Raw genomic sequence first — 19,771 nt, 5'->3', positions numbered from 1 at the left:
TGAGATCAAATTGCTATCTTTTGAATTGCTCCTATGCATGTAAATATTTTGATTATCATTGTGCTATTATTTGTCAGATATTAAGCACTTAGTAAATGTTTATGAATTATTGACTTTGTCCTTCCAAATTATAGTTATGCATGCCTGATATATGCAAGTTATTAAACAATGTTGAATGTTACTTTTTCTGAAGACATGCTACAGATTCAAAATGTCATAAAAAATTCAGTGCTTCAAATATCCCTAGGTGGACCTATGTCCATCCTCTAGTTGTTTGTTCAAACATTTCTTCAGTAGTTTTGTTGCCAAGGAATCTAAGAATAATTCTACCATTTCTTTAATAATGTAAAATATCAGATTATCTGTGCAAACAAAAGACCTTTATTTTAAATTTTAAGCAAAAGGGACAAAAATCTTACTTGTAGCTTATCAAATGAAAGAAAATAAGTGTTGTAATGCTGTTTAAGGTGAGCAACACACATGCAAACCAGACATAGTCTGAGCTGAGAATGATGTGATTCCAAGTCTGTTGCCTTCAGAATTCCAAAGAGAGAGTCAATTAAAGAATTCAACATATTTTCCACAGGCCCTTGTTTTTGGCCCTACCTTGTACTGTGTCTAGCAGTTCAAGACTTTACCCAATCAGTTTGCATTCCACAGCTTTTCAACACCTTGAAACCAGTTTCCCTTAGGCAGCAGTAACTATTCTTTCCCTCCTCAACAGACATCATTTATATTCAGATTCCAGATGCCTTGAACACCTCTGAGTATCAGGTAATTCACAGTTGCTTTGTCCTCTTATATTCTTAATTGATGTTACCCCAGAAAGAAAGGCAAGATGGAAAAAAAAAACCAACACCAAATTCCTTGAGGTCTTGAGTAAGTGTGCCTGAGTGAAAAATGATCAAATCACATAAAGATTATGATAGACCCATGATCTCATCTGTATGTGAGCCTTCTCCAGTGACGTCCATCATCGATCCTTTGTTTTTCATCTTGAGGTATTCTTGCCATGATGTTCTTCTTCTTTTTTTTTTTACTTAAAATTTTCTCTATTAACAAGTATTTCTTTTTTCTACCTCCTGACTCCTGCTTCCCCTTTCATTGGGAAAGAGAAACAAAACTCTCATATAGAAAGATAGGTAGATAGATAGATAGATAGATAGATAGATAGATAGATAGATAGATAGATAGATAGATAGATAGATAGATGGAGGGAGATGGAGAGATGGAGAGAGATACATATATAGATATTTAGAGGGATAGATGGATAGAAGGACAGACAAAAAGATGGACAGAAACAGGAAGAAGGATGGATAGAGACAGAGATATGACTTTCTATATATAGTTTGAGTCTGTATGTATATATGCATAAATGTGTAATAAATGTAGGATTTAAAATTAATGTCCAATATTTCAAGTATTCTTTTTATAAAGTTTATTATCTGACAAAATAGAACCACATACCTAAGTTTTTTTTTTCTACCTGCTCAAATTTCCCAGCTCAAAATGTCCCCAGCAGGGACAGGAAGGAAAGAGCCAGAGAGAGGGACCTCAACCCAATTTATATCCTGTCTACCTCAGCACATAATGACAGAAAGTGAGTGGGGTTCTGAGAATTGGTTTTGCTGGGGATCATAGTTTTTCTGAGAATCATAATTTTTAGGGCAACAGATTCTAATTATACATAATATATCTATATCAATATCTATATCTATACACATACACATAAAGAGTCAACCTACCCAATCTACTAGTTTTTATTCTATAACATTTTATAGATACTAATATTGTACTTAAGCCATGCACTTGTCAACCATCTTCTTCTCTAACTGACTGATAGATTCCCCTTTCTGATCATGAGCATACCTGAAAATATCTTTTAAATCACTTCTTATGTGCAAGTCATTTGTGGTAATATTCTGTCACTTTATGATGTCTATGATATACCTATCCATTGCTCATTAAGTCACTGACAATTCTGATATTTAAAAAAATAATGGTTCTCTACTATCTGAGGTTATACAGCATCCAAAGAAGAACCTTGACTTTCTGCTTGATGCCTCTGTTCAGCAGCACAAGCCTTCACCCAAGCCTAGAGAGAAATTCAGAATATTTGTATTTTTTAAGCTTGAACTTAGGTATTGTTTTCTCTGAATAATCCAATTACCTGTGCTCTTCTATCCTAAAATTACTTGTGTTGTACATCTATGAGTAGACATTGTTCATGCTCTCCACCCCTGAGAATGCAAGGTGTTCGAAAGCATGCAAAACTGAAATTCCAAATCTTCCCTCCTTCCCTTTTACTAACGAGGTACCACTATCCTTCTAGTTACCGGCTCAAAACCTGGAGTTTATCCTTGACGCCAAACTCTTGCTCATTCCCCAACCCCAATCTGCTACAAATCCTTCATATGTTGTTTTTGTAACATCTCTCACGTATGCTCTCCTCTCCTAACATCTGTCACCAGTGTACTGCAGAACCTCGTTGCTGGATGCCTGGATTACTGCAGTAGCCTCCTGGCTGCTCTCCCTATATCAAAATCTCTCCTCACTCCAGTCCATTCTCCACTTAGTATCAAAATGATCTTCTTAAAGTGCATGCCTGACCAGCTTCCCCCAAAACACACACACACACACACACACACACACACACACACACACACACACACAGAATATACTCTAATGGCTCCCTATCACCTCTTGGATCAAATCTGAAATTATCTGGCATTCAAAGCCCTTCATATTTGCCATACATCCTTTTTCTATTCTTTTTAAACCTACTGACACTGACCACCTTGCTCTACAGTAGGACCTCATTTTACCCAACCAATATGTTGTAAGACCTTTCACTGAAGTTGAAAATTGTTCATAAAAACAGATCTCATTATTTAATAATAAGTATTTCTTTATGAACACACCAAGGCATTTTATGATTTTTCTTAGACTTATCAGAGCTACTGACATCATTAATCTTGTACTTTGGGGTCACTATTAATAACTTTAAACCATCTGATACAAAGAGAAGTGCTGCTCTATCATGGACATAATTTGCTGCAACTGGGAACTCCAGGCAAAGACTGATTGATTCTAGAGTGAATATTTGGTGAAAACAAAGTAATGACAAACAAATGCTTCTCAGAGACAAAATGAATGTGATTGCTCAAATTGTTGTGAGACTTTATGACACTTGGGAATATGGTACATAATTAAACACTTTTATGTATTTTTCTACCTTTGCTTTTTTGATTTCCAATTGTGTATACCTAAATTTGTATAATTGAGTTTGTGTAAAATGAGTTCCTATTGTACCTTGAAGAAGACCCTCCATTTCTGGACTATGAGAATTTTCACTGAGCACACCCCATATTTAAACACTTTCCCTCTTCATCTCCACCTGGATTCTCTGGATTCTGTCAAGTCCTGTCTAAACTATCACCTTATACAAGAAGCCTTTCCTAATCCCGCTTAATGCCAGTGCTTTTCCTCTGAAAATAATTCCAAATTATCTTATATGTAGTTAATTTGTATGTAGTTGTTTTCATATTTTACCTCCTATTCAACTCTGAGCTCTTTGTATTTGTGGGGCTTAGTATAATTCTTTTAACATAGTGAGTGCTTAATGAGTTTTTATTAATTGACTCAGAAAGATAAATAAAGGAAATAATAAATGAATTTCATGGGGATGGAGAAGAGTGTCAGAACTCTAGTCCAAATTGAGTCATCAAACATTTAAGAAACAAATGGACTAGGTTAATGAACTTTTGGTAAAACCATACCGAGAAAATATCTTAAATTAATTATTAAAGAAATATAAAGTTCAAATACTTAAACCAAGAAAAAATAAAACATGACAGACACAAATATCACTGATAATTGATGAAAAATATCAAATAAACTAATAACAAAAATACTATAGAAGTGTATTTTAAAATGTGCTATAACCCATTTAGATTTTTAACAAACTTACAGATGTTTCAAAATAGGTAAGACAGATATAATATATCACTTTTCAGCCATTTCAGTTGTGTCTGGCACTGCATGGCCCCATTTGGGGTTTCCTTTGCAAATATTTGGGGGTGGTTTGCCATTTCCTTCTCCAGCTCATTTTACAGATGAGAAACTCAGGCAAATGAGATTAAATTACTTGTCCAGGATTACAGAACTAATAAGTGTATAAGACCCCATTTGAACTCAAGTCTTCCTGAATCTAGGCCCAGCATTCTGAATTTGGAATATAATTAAAACTAGAAACAAAAATTCTTAGATAAAATGAAATACTTTTATGCTAACAAAGCCAAAAGGCACAAGAATAAAAGGAAATTCCATTACTATATTCAAAAGAATTTATTTAAACCAAGAGTTAGTTGTATTTAAATGGAAGAAAAACTGGAAATTTTACCAATAAGATGATAAAGTAAGAATATTCGCTGTCTTAACTATTACTGCACAAAGTACTAGAAATGCTAATTGGGAAATAAATAAAAGAAATGGCAGTTTGAGTAGAGGCAAAGAGGAAGGGAAATTATGTCTATTTGCAGATGATATAATAATTTACATATAAGAACTCTAAAAAATTAGCAAAAAATAAATCAAGATGTTTAGTAACTTCAGTAGTATGGGAGGAAATAAAATAAATGTTCAAAAGTCATCAATTTGTCTGTATTATATTAATAAAATGCATGAGCAAGAAGTAGTAAAAGAAAAGTCCATTGTGATGCCATAAAGGATTAAAGAGCTGATAATTAAACTACTAAGACTTGTGTAGGACATATTACTACAACTACAAAACAATTTTTGCAGAAATAAAAGGCCTAAATAATTGGCCAGTTAATTAATGTCCATGACTTTTCTGTCAACATAGTAAAACTGACACAATTATAATTACTCTGCAGATTTAGTTTTCTACTGATCAAATTACCAGAGGAATACTGCATAATCATAGATAAAACAATAATAATATTCATTTGAAGAGCAAGAATAGCAAGCAATATAACAGGTGATAGAAGAGAGGCTTGGCACTACCAAGTAATAAACTGTACTAAAAATAGCTATTTTAAAGTAAACTGGGTCTAGATTTTAAAAAAGAGAGAGAGAGAAGTTCATTAATGTACTACATGATACAAGCATGATCTAGAATATAACGTATATGTATATACTTCTAGTATTTAATAAGCTCAATAATGCAAATTACTGGGGAAGGAACTCCTCATTCAAGAAGGATTTCTGGCAAAATTGGTAATGCAGTCAGTGAAGAAATACATTTTATTTTTTTAAAAGCAGCATCTTATATCATGTGTCAGTGTGCAAAGGGTCTACAATTTCATCAGCTTGGAGAATTCCTGTTATGGGGAATCCATCTACCTCCAGAAATCACAATGCTTACCTGTTACCTTGAGATGAGAGTTGCTTGAATTACAGAGGTTAAATGTATTGTACAGTCATAAAGCTAGGAAGGATCAGAGGTTGGATTATAGGTCAGATCTTTCTAATTCCAAGGCTAACACTCTAATCACTTGTCTATGGATCTTAGTTTTTAGTTTAGTTTAGTTTAGTTAGTTTTTTTTTTTTTAAGCACTTACCTTCTGTTTTAGAATTAACAGTAAGTTTCAGTTCCAAGACAGAAGTGCAGTAAGGGCTATACTTTGGGGATTAAGTTATTTGTCTAGGGTCACCAAACTGGGAAGTGTCTGAACCAGATTTGAATCCAGGACCTCCCATCCCCAGGACTGACTCTCTATCCACTGAGCCACTTAGCTGCCCCTGCGTTCGTCTTATAAAACTTAGCAAAGTGAATCTCAAATAAGTAAAACAAAATTTGTTTGTAAAAAGTCACACTATAAAAAACAAACAAACAAGAGAATGGAAGGTTAGATGTTTCTTCATTATGGGGAACAGAAATATTTATGAACACACTTACATTATAAAAGAGCAAAACTGACATTCTCTCTTCTCCCCCAAAAAAATGCTTTAACAAAAATAGTTTTAAGAAGATGTGGACTGGAAGGAAAAAAAAGTTGTCATCTTTTCCCCATCTTCAAATGGGTTAGGAGAAATTTTGTTTGTTTATTTTATTGGCATTTAATTGGCACAAGGGACTCCCAACAAATCAACTCCCTATAAAATAAAAACCTTAGCAACTACTGGAAATGTATAGTCTCTGAAATATATCTGTTGCACTGGGAAGTTAAGGTCAAGTGACTTACCCAGAGGACACAGCTAATATTTATACAGTGTAGACTTTTACCATTCTTCCTTCCTCTCTCCAAAAGGAATAGCTACTTTTGAATTGAACCTCCACAAACTGTAGCACCCCACTGTTGGGAAATTAATGCACTCAGGTTAGGAACTTGTCTGAGGGCTATTTGAGGATAGGGGATGGATCAGTGAGTTCATCTACACCTCTGCTTCTGGATTAAGAGTTCTTAAATATTTTTGTTATGTTTTGATTTGGTTTTGTAACATGGTCCTCTTTGACAGTTTGGTAAATCTTATAGAATACTTTTCAGAATAATGTTTCTTCAATATATTTAGGATAGAGATAGAGAGAGATGATAGGCAGATGATAGAGAGGGACAGATATTATAGCTAGAGAGATAGATAATATATATATATAGAAAAAGTTTGAAAGATAGATGATAGAAATATAGATACATACATAGATAGATAGATGGATAGATAATTATATTTGTTGAAATAGGGTTTTTCATTTTTCTTTAAATTTTTAAGGTCACCTCTTGCCTCCTTTCATGAAATTGGAAGCTAGAAGAAATGAGAGAATATTTATTCTCTCAAGTTCTCAACCCTTCTCCCCTTGAGTAATTCTTCTCTACCAATGATAGTCATATAAATCGATTTAGGTCCCAGGCTGATTATGATCTATTCTCCAACTAAATGGCCAGAGGATCTGATCAAAAGTCTTCAAATGAAGAAAAGCAAGCTTTCAATAAATACCTGAAAAAAATTCCAATAACCAAAGGAATAATAATAGTGAGCATTCTTATCGTGTCTAAATGTTTGCAAAGTGTTATACATAATTTATTTCATTTTATCCTCACATCTACACTCTGAGGTAAATTCTATTATTATTTTTCATTTTGCAGATGAGGAAACTGAGAGAAAGGGAAAATAATTTGCATGGAGTCACATATCTAGTGTCTGAGGCTTGACTTAAACTCATACCTTCTGAGCTCCTGGTCTTCTGGATTCTTCCTCCAGCAATCTTACCTACTATGCTACCCAGCGGCTCACTAATGCAATCTAAAAACAACAAAAATAACAATACTGTGATATCAAATATACAATGTGATATCAAATATACTATATTTAAAGCTTTGGAGGGAGGTAAAAAGTAGGGAAGACAGACATTTGAATTGCTCTCTCTTATTTGTTCAAGTAATACTAGTAAAGCATTATTCAAAAAAGCTTATGGTTTGCACGATATTTCTCATAGAACAATGAATAGTTTTGAGCACCCAGTGTCCCTTCTGAGACCTACTTACAAGGCAGCTGGGCACTGTAAATTCATTCAACTATTCTGTTAAACATTTAGGAGCTATGGAAGACAAATTGCTAAAATTATTCATATTCTTTAACTCAGAGATTCCACTTGTAGAAGTGTGTTTCAAAGAGGTTATTGACAGCAAAAAAAAGACCCAAAGGTAGAGAAACATTCCAAGAAATATTCATTGTGATAAAAATTTGGAAATAAAATATGTGCCCAAGGTTTGGGAATTGAATAGGAATATTACTATGCCATAAGAAATAACCAATATGAAAATTTTAGAGAAACAAAGGGAATTGTTAAAGCAACAAAATACATGTGTGATATATTCATTATTAGTGGGCAAAACAATTTGCCCAATATGACATATTAAATTTTCTAGGGTAGATTTGAGCCCAGATTATCTGACTTTAGAACCAAGGTTCACTATAGCTGTTTTGAAGGAAAGATGGAGTAGAGGGTGAAGAAGGGGTATAGAGCAGTGATTTCATACTTAAATAAAAACAAGGACAACTAAATCATACATTGGGATCCATGATGGCAGAATGCCAACTTAGTTTCAAAATGTAATACTATCTATATTTCATTATATACATAGGTATACATAGATATAATTTTACAAAGATTTTCCAATTATGTTTTTGTTTGGTTTGGGCTTTGCTTGAGGTGTTTTGGGTCACATGCTCTCTGGTGGTCCTGAATTTGACACCACTGGGGTGGAGCACATATTTTGGGGGTTTAATCATTCTAGAAATGAGTTTATTGGAGTGTAAGTAGCCCCTAGGGAGGGATAATTTGTGGTGGGACCAGATGAGTAGTATCCAGAGAGAATCATAAGATGAGGCATGTGGACAATAATTCAACTGTAGAGGAAATGTGACATATTCTTCTTCTCCATCCCTTAACATATATATATATATATATATATATATATATATATATATGTTCATATGGCTGAAGTACTGGAAATAAAGTTAAAGTGAGAAATCAACCTTGGCCAAGTATAGCAATGTTTAGGGTCATATTGTCCAAGTTCTAAAGCATATTGCTCTATTTAGACAATCTAGAAACAAAATATTTTCCAAAGAATGTACTTCATGAGAGAGTTGTATTGGTGTTTTTATCAAAGTTTTTATTTTGTTTTATAAGAGTCTATAGAGAAATTCTCTAAGGAAGTGTTTAAAGAGAGAAATGAAAAGTTGAGGAGTCATAATTCAAGACTTCATCAATTTCCTGAATTTCATATTGAATAACCACACCAAATGTGTTTTGAGGAATAATTTTATTCCTTTATATATGAAAACACTACTATAAAACACATGCTGATGCCCATGCTTAATTTTTTTTCATAAACAGTAATGAATTTAATTAGAACAACCAGCATCACCTGGGGCATGTGTATAAGATGGTTGTCAATCATTAGCAGACAAAACTAACCTTCACCAAAAGTATACATCTGGAACACTAGTTCTTCAGGAATTGCCCAAAAGGATATGAAGAAAATCAGAAATACCTTATATTCAATCACAGACACACACATATGTTCATGTGTACAAATATACACGCATAAGAGCAAGTCTTTTCCTCTTGATTTGCAGCCGTGTTTATATTTAAAGGAAAATATAAAATATCTAATTAAATTAAATCAAACCTAGGGAATAATCTAGGCAAGATTTGTCAAAGCCCAACTTGTTTAGGATTTTTTTTTCTCAAGCCTCCTTCAATCCCTTTCCCATGAAATAAAAATTCATGACTTGCCAGTTCCAAATGAAATTGTAATCCCAAGGGAACTGAATTTGCTTCCTGGCATAAAAATGGCAGATCATATTCTCTTTTGCTGGTGGTAATAGTGAGACAATTCTGGTCAAATAATTCTGAATAAAGACAATTATGAGCTAATAGCCATTTCTTCAAGCAGAAATGTGCAATTTCACTCTTCTGTGATGTGTATCAAAGGGAAATAAAGAGTATTGAGAGATTTTGCAAAGACAATAATGAGCAAAACCTTGTAAGTCATCTACTTTGATGATTTTTTATTTATTTACTTTTTCTGGAGACCTGCCTAGTGATTAACCTTGGGTGATTTCAGAAGCAACAAAAAGGGAGATTTGAGCCAATAAGTGTTAAAGGAACAGGGAAAGAGAGTGTTATTATGATATGTTCTTCAGGCATTCACTAATATTTTTAGAACTCAATCAGTAATACTTCATTATGTGATTTGAGGATGGCCTTTGATAGAAATGTGCAGAAACAGCTGACAGATCCCTGGGCTGTCCTAAGTCAAGCTAAGCTACCATTGGTACAGATAAGACACAGGAAATTGATGTAAAATCATCTCTATATGGAGCATCACTTCCTCTCTTCACTCTTTTTCCCTGGAGAGATGGATCTGGCTGGTGATTTCCTGTGAGCAGGCCTGGGAACCAGTTCTCTCCTGGATCTCAGCCTGGAGGAGCTCCCTCAGACAGCTTCCTTGAGATGGTCTCGTGGTAAGTTATAAGACTGACTTCCTTTTTCCTTGGCACTCAGGGGAGGCCCCTTTGCCAAGGCCTTTAACTCCTGCTTGGCTCAGCCTGAGCCAGAGGAGTTTAAATTAACTCTTTTCTCTCTCTCTTCTCCTTAATTCCTTCCCTCTATAGTAATTAAAATCATCATAATTTCCAGCTGACTTGGGTATTTTATTATTTGGGATATCCCATGGCAACCAATAATTAAATATAGTTTATGTCACAATGCTAAAATTATCTTTACGGGGGAAAGTACTATCCTCAGAATCATAATACTTAGATTGAAGATCAAACTATGAGTGGCCGCATGATATAGCAGAAAGGATACTGACTATTCAGAGGTTTTGTGTGCATATCTAACTTTTGGTTCTTACTTCCTATGTGACCTTAGGCAATTGACATCCTCTATGGGCATCAGTTTCTGACTTTATAAAATGAAAATGTTACAAAAGATGACCATTGAAATCCATTCCAACTCTATGTTTATAAATTGAGAATGGTACAACTTATATTACCAACAATAAGGAAAGTAATCAATAGGTAAGTAGGCATTGGTGATTTATTAAATATACCAGACATTGTTAAGATTTGGGGATTCAAATAAAAAAAGAAAACAGAAAGACAACCACTACCTTCTAATGGTCTATTGGAGATAAAAAATGTTAAAGATAAAAAAAAAATGTTAAAAGATGTTGAAGGGAAGGGATGGTTCCCCAGGAGCAAAATTCTTTGTGATGGAAGCATACCACGGAAAGAAAAGAAGCATGAATGCTTCATGCCTGTCCCCAAAATGGAGGGCCAATGGAATTCAATAAATGGAGATGGTGTCCAAGATGGCAGAAGGATATTGTAGCATGAATAAAATCCAAGTATGAGAGAATTCCAGAGAGAGAAGGCAAAGCATTTTACAAATGTGAAGTATTTAATGTGTTTATTCATGCTAAATAGCCTTAAAAGGAACAAAAACTCAATTTAATGTAACTATTATAGTTAGAATATCCAATAAAGTGAGCAAGCAGTATCCAGTTATTAATTGCCTATACATGTCAGGTAATATGCTTATTAGAATTTTCCCGAGTCAGAACTGAAATGGTGCCTATCATCAAGGAATTTATGTTCTAAAGATGGGATAGCATAAACATATTTAAATATATATGACCCACACAAAATAGGCAAAGTAACTTTTTATAGGAAGGGAATGGCAGCTGGTGCAAGTGGAAATGAGGAGAGGAAGAATAACCAGAAGAGATCTTCAGAACTAATTTCTGATCTAAATCTTGGAGCTAAATGAAGGGCTCCAGGAGGCAGAGAGAACAAGCAGAGACATGGGAAATAGGCAGCCCATGAAAAGGCATGTAGGTAAGAGCCATAGAATTATGTGTGAAGACCAGAAATTTGACTGGTATAACTGAATGGAATGAATGGCAGAGAATAATGTATAAGAAGGCCTGAGAGGGTTAAAAAAGTGAGACAGGTCTTAGAAAACTTCAATAGGAAAATTAAATAGATTTTTGTTTTTGTTTTTTTATCCTAGAAGTAACAGGGAAATGTTAGAATTTATTGAGTAGAAGGGTAACGTGTTTAGAAAAAATCATTTTGGTAGCTGTGAGGATGATTGATTGGAGTTGGGAAAGACTTGAGGTAATTAGGTTTATTGTGAGTCTTATATTAACTACTGAAGTAATTCAGGTACGAGGTAATATACTTGTGTAACTCTATGTCTGCACTGACTCTGTCCTGGTTTAGTTCCAACTCATCTAGAAAGAAAAATATCAGTAAAGTGATGAGGTAGGAAGGCAGACTGCAGAAGATTTAGAAAACTGAGAACAGTGAGCCAAAAGAGATACCAAGGCTATGTGAATTGTTTTTCCTCAAAGTTTGGAAGAGGGAATTATAACATGACATTGAAACTGGTTAATTAGTGAAGTGTTTTTGTTTTGTCTTTTTAATTACCATAAAGCAAATCTGGACATGTTGGCAAAGCAATCAGCAAAATGGGAAAGATAAAAAATTCAGATTCTTTGTTCTCCAGTAATATTCTACTTTCGAATGATGTTTGTACACACATAAACATTGCATGCATATGAATAAGACAGTTTCCAGAGTTTTTTAAAATTTCTTCATCAGTTCTGTCATTAAGAGTATATACAGGTTGTCCCAAAAGTCTTAAAGAAAAATTTAAGCTTTAATAGCTTGAAATTTTTAGAAACTTACAATGCTCAAATACTTTTGGGACACCCTGCAAAAAAGCTGTTACTATCCTCTGAAGTTCATGTAAAAGAAAATAGTTTGTATCTGAGAAATCATTTTTTATGAACATTCTGATAAAAGTAAGGGGTGATAAAATCACTTACACTTAGGACTTTATAGGCAGCTGATTTTCTGAAGAAGATTTATTTAAATATTGAACAATTCAATAATCAACTGATGACTGCAATGTTTTGGGGGGTTTTCACCCCCACTGGCGGCTGGGGAGAGTGCATGTGTTTTGTTAAATTATTTTGAAATATTAAGATATACAGCTTAAAAAGGTAGGAATTTTAGAATTTAAAATGAAAGAAAATGTGTTGTTTTAAAAAAAGCAGTGTTTTTTTTTTTTAATTTCAGCACTAAGATCACTAAAATAGTGACAGAAATATCTACTCTGTACTGTGAAAATAACATTGGAAAGAATGGAAAGAAATAAGTGATTAAGAATGATAATTGTTTTTAAAGCAAATTTCCATGAGTTTTTATCACATTTTAGGTTATTTAAAAGTAAAACAATGTTTGACAATTTATATTTGAAATTTTCCCTTGACTGTAATTTTTGATAAAATCAAGTTAGTATAAATGAATGATGTTCAAGTGAGGTTCAAACAGTGACTCTGCTCATTTCATGATAAAAGAAAAACAGAAAAAATACATTAATATGTGAAGTAAAAACATTCTTAGGCATATGTACCTCACTCAAAAGCATTATGGAAATTTATTTCCTTTGGAAGTAATATCTAAACTTCTTTGGCTCTAATTTAGAGTTATCTGAGTTATGATTTGTTATAAATGGAAGAATGCCAAAAGATAACTATAACAAGCAGATAAATAATATATATTTTTTCTCAGATTGTTTAATTTATTTTTTTTCTTTGTATTTATTTTGCCAGTTTTTATCTGTTGCACAAATATCTATTTTAAGTATTATTTCCCTACTTTTATTTTTCCCTACGTTTATTAGAAATATCTGACAGTAGAGAATTGAATTTCTCTATCATTATTTATACTGTTCATTCACTTTATATTGATTTTAAAGTTTATTTTTAATTCTTTTATATTTAACCTAATTGATTATGCATTTATATATGTATGTCTATACATACATGCATATATATAAATTCAAACATTGATTATTATGCAGCAATAACCAGGAGAGGGCAAACAAAAGCTTTTATGCATATAATGTGCTTAAACCAGTGTGAAGGATCCTTCCGTTTAACCCTCAAAATTTAGCTTATCCTATTGTCCTCTAATATTCATAGACAATAGGAACTATGACCACCCCTGGTGTCCCATTTTTAGAATACTCTTCTCCCTGAAGGAAGCATGGAGTATCATTTGCTCTCTTAAGCAGGTTTTTACCCAGGATCACCCTTTCCTTTTTTTTCAAGGAAAATTAGGTGGCATAGTTCATAGATTGCTAGTCTTTGAGTCAGGAAGACCTGAGTGTGAAACCTGGCTAGTTTTGTGATCTTGGGAAAACCATTTAACCTCTTTCAGTCTCAGTTTTCTCATGTGTAAAATGGGGATTTGTAATAATAAAATTTGCCCTTCAAAGTTGTTGAGAAGATCAAATGTAATAAAATTGTAAGATGCTTTCTTCCAGCAGCAGCTAGATGACCATTTATCAGAGATGCCATAGTGCAGATTATTGCTCAGGAAGGGGTTGGACTAGATCATCTTAGATTTCATTTTCAACCAGGGGATTTTTTATATAGAATTGTATTGATATGTTTAATTTAATATCACCTCTGTTTTTTTCATATATTTTTTCTAGTTGTTCGCTACCATAAAAAAGTTATTATAAATATTACAATATATATTGAGCTTTTTTTATCATTGACCTCTGGGAAAGATGGCTGGTAGTAAAATCTTTTGGGCAAGTGGAAAGGACACTTTAGTCTCTTCCTTTATATGATTCCAAATTGCTTTCCAAAATGATTTAACCAATTTACTCCTCTATCTACAATGCATTAGTGTCTGTCTTTCAGCAACCCCTCCAACACTGATTATGAATGTAGTTTTTAATATTCTTTACCAAATAGATAATAATGAAGTGAAACCTCAGAAACTTTGCATTTCTCTTATTATTATTTGAGGTGTTTTTTTAAATATGTTTTTTAATTATTTACAGTTCTTTTGGGACTATTTGATTATATGATTGGACCACTAATTGGGGAATGACTTTTGTGTGTATATATATGTGCATATATATATATATATATATAATGTGCATAGATATGTATATATAATACATTTAATATCATATCTTTATCTGAGAGAATTGAGTTAAATGATATAAAAATATGAACACTATAGGAAAAAAAGAAAATGAATAAAAACTGAAGGACAAACCATTAACAGCTGAGTACAAAAGTACAAAATTTAATGACACAAAAGAAAGTTAATAATTGCTTGAGACTAAGTAAATATGGAAGCAATATCAAAAGATTGAAAAAGAAAAGAAAATGTAAGCTATCCCTGATTAAGAACTGTTAACATTGAAAATAGAACAAATAGATATATTTTAATAAATATCAGGCTATCTGAAAATCATGTACAGAATAAAATGCTAGATTACTGAGTTTAACAAATTGGAATGTGTCATTATTTAGTCTATCCAATTGCATATTTTTAAAAAATCAACTTGAAGTAAATTGAATATTACTACTATATTAAATTTTAGTAACATAATAAATATATAGTTTGGCATCTAGGAGTTCTATTCCTCCTTAATTCCTCTTGTTTTTCATTATTTCCTTTGTTATTCTTGATATTCCCCTCCTCCTCTAATGTGTCATGTTGTTATTTTATCTAGCTCTATAAAATGTCACTATGGTAATTTGATTGAGAAACCACTAAATCTAAATTAAATGATGTAGATTATTTTTATTATATTGGCATAGACCAGCAATGTGCAATGAATTTTTCCCCATCTATTTTAGTTTATTATTAGTATTATTATCACTACAAAGAGGGTTTTATAATTAAATCTATAGAGGTTATTGAATGTATTTTGCTAAATTGACTTCCAAAAGCTTTACTCATTTTGTAGATAAAATGAGTAAAGCTTCTCTTTGCTTCCTGGAGTTTTCTCCAGGATATATATAGAATATATATATATATATCTAGTATATATATATATATATATATATATAGTAATATATAGAAAAGTTGTTGATTTTTATAGATTTATTTTGTAGTCTAAAATTTTGTTGAAGCTATTAATTTTCTCAGTTAGCTTCTTTGATGATTCTCCAGACATTTTAGGTATGCGATCATGCCATGAGCAAAACTTGGAATGTAGTGAACACCTAATAAATCTTTCTTATGACAAATGAAATGTGTTAAACTGAAAAGAGACTCCCAAATACAATTACAATTTCATGGGTATTTAATTATTATTTGTCTAAAATATTATTTGCTTTCTTCTTTTTTCTATCACTTTTAATCCAACTTCATTTTATGATGCTTTTTGTATAGTCTGTATTTTAAAAGAAATTATTCATTTTATAATATCCCTAATGCAGTGAAAAAGGTTAATACATCAGTAAAGATCAACTAAGTAAGTTATAGGTGGTTTTCTTGGGTTTTATTTTCACCCAAGTCAAAACTTTCTTCAACATTTAATAGAAAACTGGCATTGAAATCTATAGTTTGCCTACATTAAAAAATACTTTAACATACTTTGATACGTTTGTTTCAAGGAAGCATTACACTACAAGCACTACAAGCACTACAAAAAGTATTAAATTTTAAACAGCACTTACTTTTGAGATTCTGAATTGAAAGTTGACCTTTACTTGAAATTAATAATATTTCTCTGATATTTTTAAAACTATCATATCTGTCACTTCTTATCACTTTTGCTTTCATGTTATCAATCATCAAGTCACAAACTAACATAAATAATGGAAAAAATAAGAAAATCCATTTTACATTTGTCCCTGTAGCCCCCAACACAGATTTCCCCAAGAGAATAGAATAGTCTGCCTCTCAAATTTGGCCTAAGTTTTTCTCCAATCTCATTTACACTGTTTTTATTTTAGACTTCATAACTATCTATAGACAGACAGCATTATTGTGAATCTGCAATAGAAGGGAAGAAATAATCTCTAACAGAAATTCTGAAAGGGAAAAAAGACAGAGCAAATTAGTTTTTTCTTGGTTTTAGATTTATCGTTAAGTCACCCTGAATTTGTTCCAAGGCTAACAACCACAGGGGCATTATCCTTAGCTCAAGCACTTGTGTACACTTCTGACCTTTCTTTTGCAAAAATGAAGTGCTTAATTAAATGTGGATTGAGACTCTCATCATTAGAATCAGCATGGCATGGTGATAGATAGATATGAGAAATTGATGAGAGCCCAGATCTTCTCCTTTAATACATCTAGATATTTTTAGCTGCTCAAAATAAAATCCCTACACTTAACAACAGTATGATTTATTTCTAAAAGATAAAAATGGCAAGCAAAATGAAAGAAAATACATCCTAATGCATTATTTCTGACACCATCCCATATTTTGGAGACACTCTAGTTCATTCTCCAGAAAAGGATTAGTAAACACACCATGACCAGATTCCTAGTTAACCAACCATCAGTGTTAAAAGCTAGTTTCAGTGTCAGGTTATTGAGCTGAATGGATTTTAAAATGGAAATTATAACTCACCTTGAAATGAATGGAAAACAGAATTCATAAGACATATTTCACCTGGCCTTGGAAAAAGGAGCTAATGATATGTATATGAAAACAACAGTGCAGACAGAGCATATGTAAAATAGTTAAAGGAAGCCAAGCAATTAGATAGGCAGTTATACAGAGTTTGTGACCTGAAGTCCATTTGCATATATCAGTAAAGCTTTTTGTTTAAGTGGTTTGAGAAATCCACTGAAGTTAGCCACATTGGGTTTTTTCAGAGTTGCCTAGGCAGCAGACATTAAAAGGAAATTAATATACTTCCCAGGACTTTCCTAATCAACAGGTGAATGGGCAACCTACCTTGTGATTCATTGTGATTCCATCTTGGAGTACAATCAAAGCTGCACAATGAAATGGGCAGGCACCACATTAGATAACACCAGCTTCATCTGGATTGTAGTGGAACAATTGTCCAGCACTTTCAATGAAACCAGTCTACTCATTGGAGAAAGATCCTATTTTTTAAAGAAACATATTCTTCCACCATTGATGTATAACTGGGAATAATGGAACACCACTAACTTAAAAGAAGCAAAAATGAAGATCAATGAAAAGACTGAACTTGTATCTACAAGAAGGATGTAGAATTTTACCAATGATAACATTCATGAAATATGCACCTAAAAGAGATCATTAGATGACTACAAATGGATGTGAACTGATCACATAATATCTCTAAAGATCCTTCTAGCACTAAATGTTATCAAATTATTGATATAGAAAAGAAAAAGATAATGTATACAGGTGAACCATTGTTCTAGGAGCCACAAGTGATGACAGAAAAGGGTGAGAAACACCATATTATCTCCTCCTTTACATTAAAAAATACTATTTTAGAATAAGCTTATATTCATGTATGTTCTGATAAAGATAGAGGAAAAGATTTATAGAATTTGTAACCAAAATGTGTAGCTATTATAACAGTAGTGGGATTAAACTCACTAATCAATTCAGGAATCATTTGAAATGTACTGTCAAAAGTATCAGAGCCACATTACCCTGGTGTCAAAGCCAAATGGCATTGTGGATCAAGTCCAGGGCCTGGAGTCAGGAAAACCTGAGATCAAATTTGAACTTTAACAATTACTAGCTGAGATCCTGGGCAAGTCACTTAGATTCTGCCTCTGTTTCCTCAATTTTAAAATATGAATAAGAACATGTAGCTCTCAGGGTTGTATTGAAGTACAAATGAGATATTTATAGACTACATACTCCATAGATGTTTGCTTCCTTCTTTCCTATTTATTGAAGGATATTTATTTCTCTTCTATTTTCTCTCTCTCATTCTTTCTCCTCTCTCTTCTATTTCATATAATTAAATTTCTATTTCCGATACTTACATAACAAAACTATTATGGGTTAACATATTAAAACATATTTTTCGACAAAGAATAAGAAAATATTGACAAATCATATTCAAAGAATTATAGTGAAAATTTCATCAAATTTCAATAATTTTTGTATGTGAAGAGAGGACTAATTTAACATTCTTGTTGTTTAAATTAGTATTAAATGGTTAATAAAATAAATTAAAATTAAAGTTCAACTTCTTCCCTTAATCTTCCCTTCCCCAAAATCTTATAATAGAAAAGATCCTGTAAAAAGGAATTCTTTATTTCTTTTTTAATTTAAGAGGGGACCTAATGGTCCTCTTACTATAGAGATGTAGATGTGTAGGGATTAACTAGTCCATAGTTACAGGAAATAGAAACCATAGAGACAGGAAGGAGGAACCATAGAGAGAGGATGTGAGGTTGGTAAGGGGAAAAAAGGTTGCTGACAGGGCTGGTCCTTGGGTTTTTGGAGGTTGGTTGTTGGTGGTGTGTGTTGTTGATCAGTTGGTGGTTGGGAGATAAATAAATAGATAATTTGATTCTGCCTGGTGACCTGAGCTGAAGGATTATCAGTTGGACATTCTCTAATGGCAGTTATAGGTAGATATATGCAGGTTTAGGTAGTAATTATAGATAGTTATAAGATAACTCATATAGACATTAGGAAATTTTTTTCTCTACCTCTTTCCTATAGTTCTCTTGTTTATTATTTGCTATATTCTTCTACTATCTCTATTTTAATTAAACTAAATTGGTAATTGTTAAAAGCTGCTAGCAGTTTTCTTTTCTCTGGCTTAAAGGGATAATATTAATTTACAACTCTATATTCTCATTAAAACTTAAATTATTAAAAGCTGCTCTCTCATTTTGTCAAAACTCTCATTTTAATCCTTACATAATTTGAGCTTAAGTGTATAAATTTAAATAACCAAAATTCAAATATTATAGTTTTATTGTAGAGATTCAAATAATTTCAGGAAAATCTAAGGTAAATATTTTGACATACTATTTTATTCACCTTAGTCCTCCTAGGGGGAAAAAATAAGATGAATGGATATAACTTATAGGGAAACTTTATTTTGCCACATATATGAGGCAAACTTCCCAAAAGTTGAAGATATTTCATATTAGAGTATGTATTTTTAGAAGTAGTGAATTCTCAATCATGGAATACCTTCAAAAGGAAGATAGAGAGCCAAATAAATGAGTTATTATGGGGTGGGGGATTCCTATTGAAGTATTGTTTTAATTAAATGACTTCTAAAGTTCTTTCTAGCTTTAAAATTCTCTGAGAATTATTTTAAAAAGCATGAAATCAGAAAGCATTATAGCAAAGATGACATCAAAAGTGAAATATTTATATTATAATTCAATATTTGTATCAAATCACTGTTTTTTTTTTTGTGTGTGTGTGTGTTTGCGTGTGTGAGGTTAGGGCTAACTGTGATGTAATTTAATGAATAATAGCAAA

General features: G+C 32.4%; 1 long non-coding RNA gene across 1 annotated transcript; it reads left to right on the top strand.

Moving 5' to 3' along the window:
• Nucleotides 1–526: 526 nt before the first annotated feature.
• Nucleotides 527–7,433, top strand: LOC130455094 (uncharacterized). The gene is made up of 3 exons (XR_008912976.1): nt 527–774; nt 1,504–1,600; nt 7,104–7,433. It is a non-coding gene; the product is annotated as an uncharacterized LOC130455094 (long non-coding RNA).
• Nucleotides 7,434–19,771: the final 12,338 nt, after the last annotated feature.

The sequence above is a fragment of the Monodelphis domestica genome, chromosome 6 (genome assembly GCF_027887165.1).
Source record: "Monodelphis domestica isolate mMonDom1 chromosome 6, mMonDom1.pri, whole genome shotgun sequence".
Classification (NCBI taxonomy): domain Eukaryota; kingdom Metazoa; phylum Chordata; class Mammalia; order Didelphimorphia; family Didelphidae; genus Monodelphis; species Monodelphis domestica.
The sequence above is the reverse complement of the archived record's forward strand: the minus strand, read 5'-3'. Positions and strand labels throughout refer to the sequence as shown.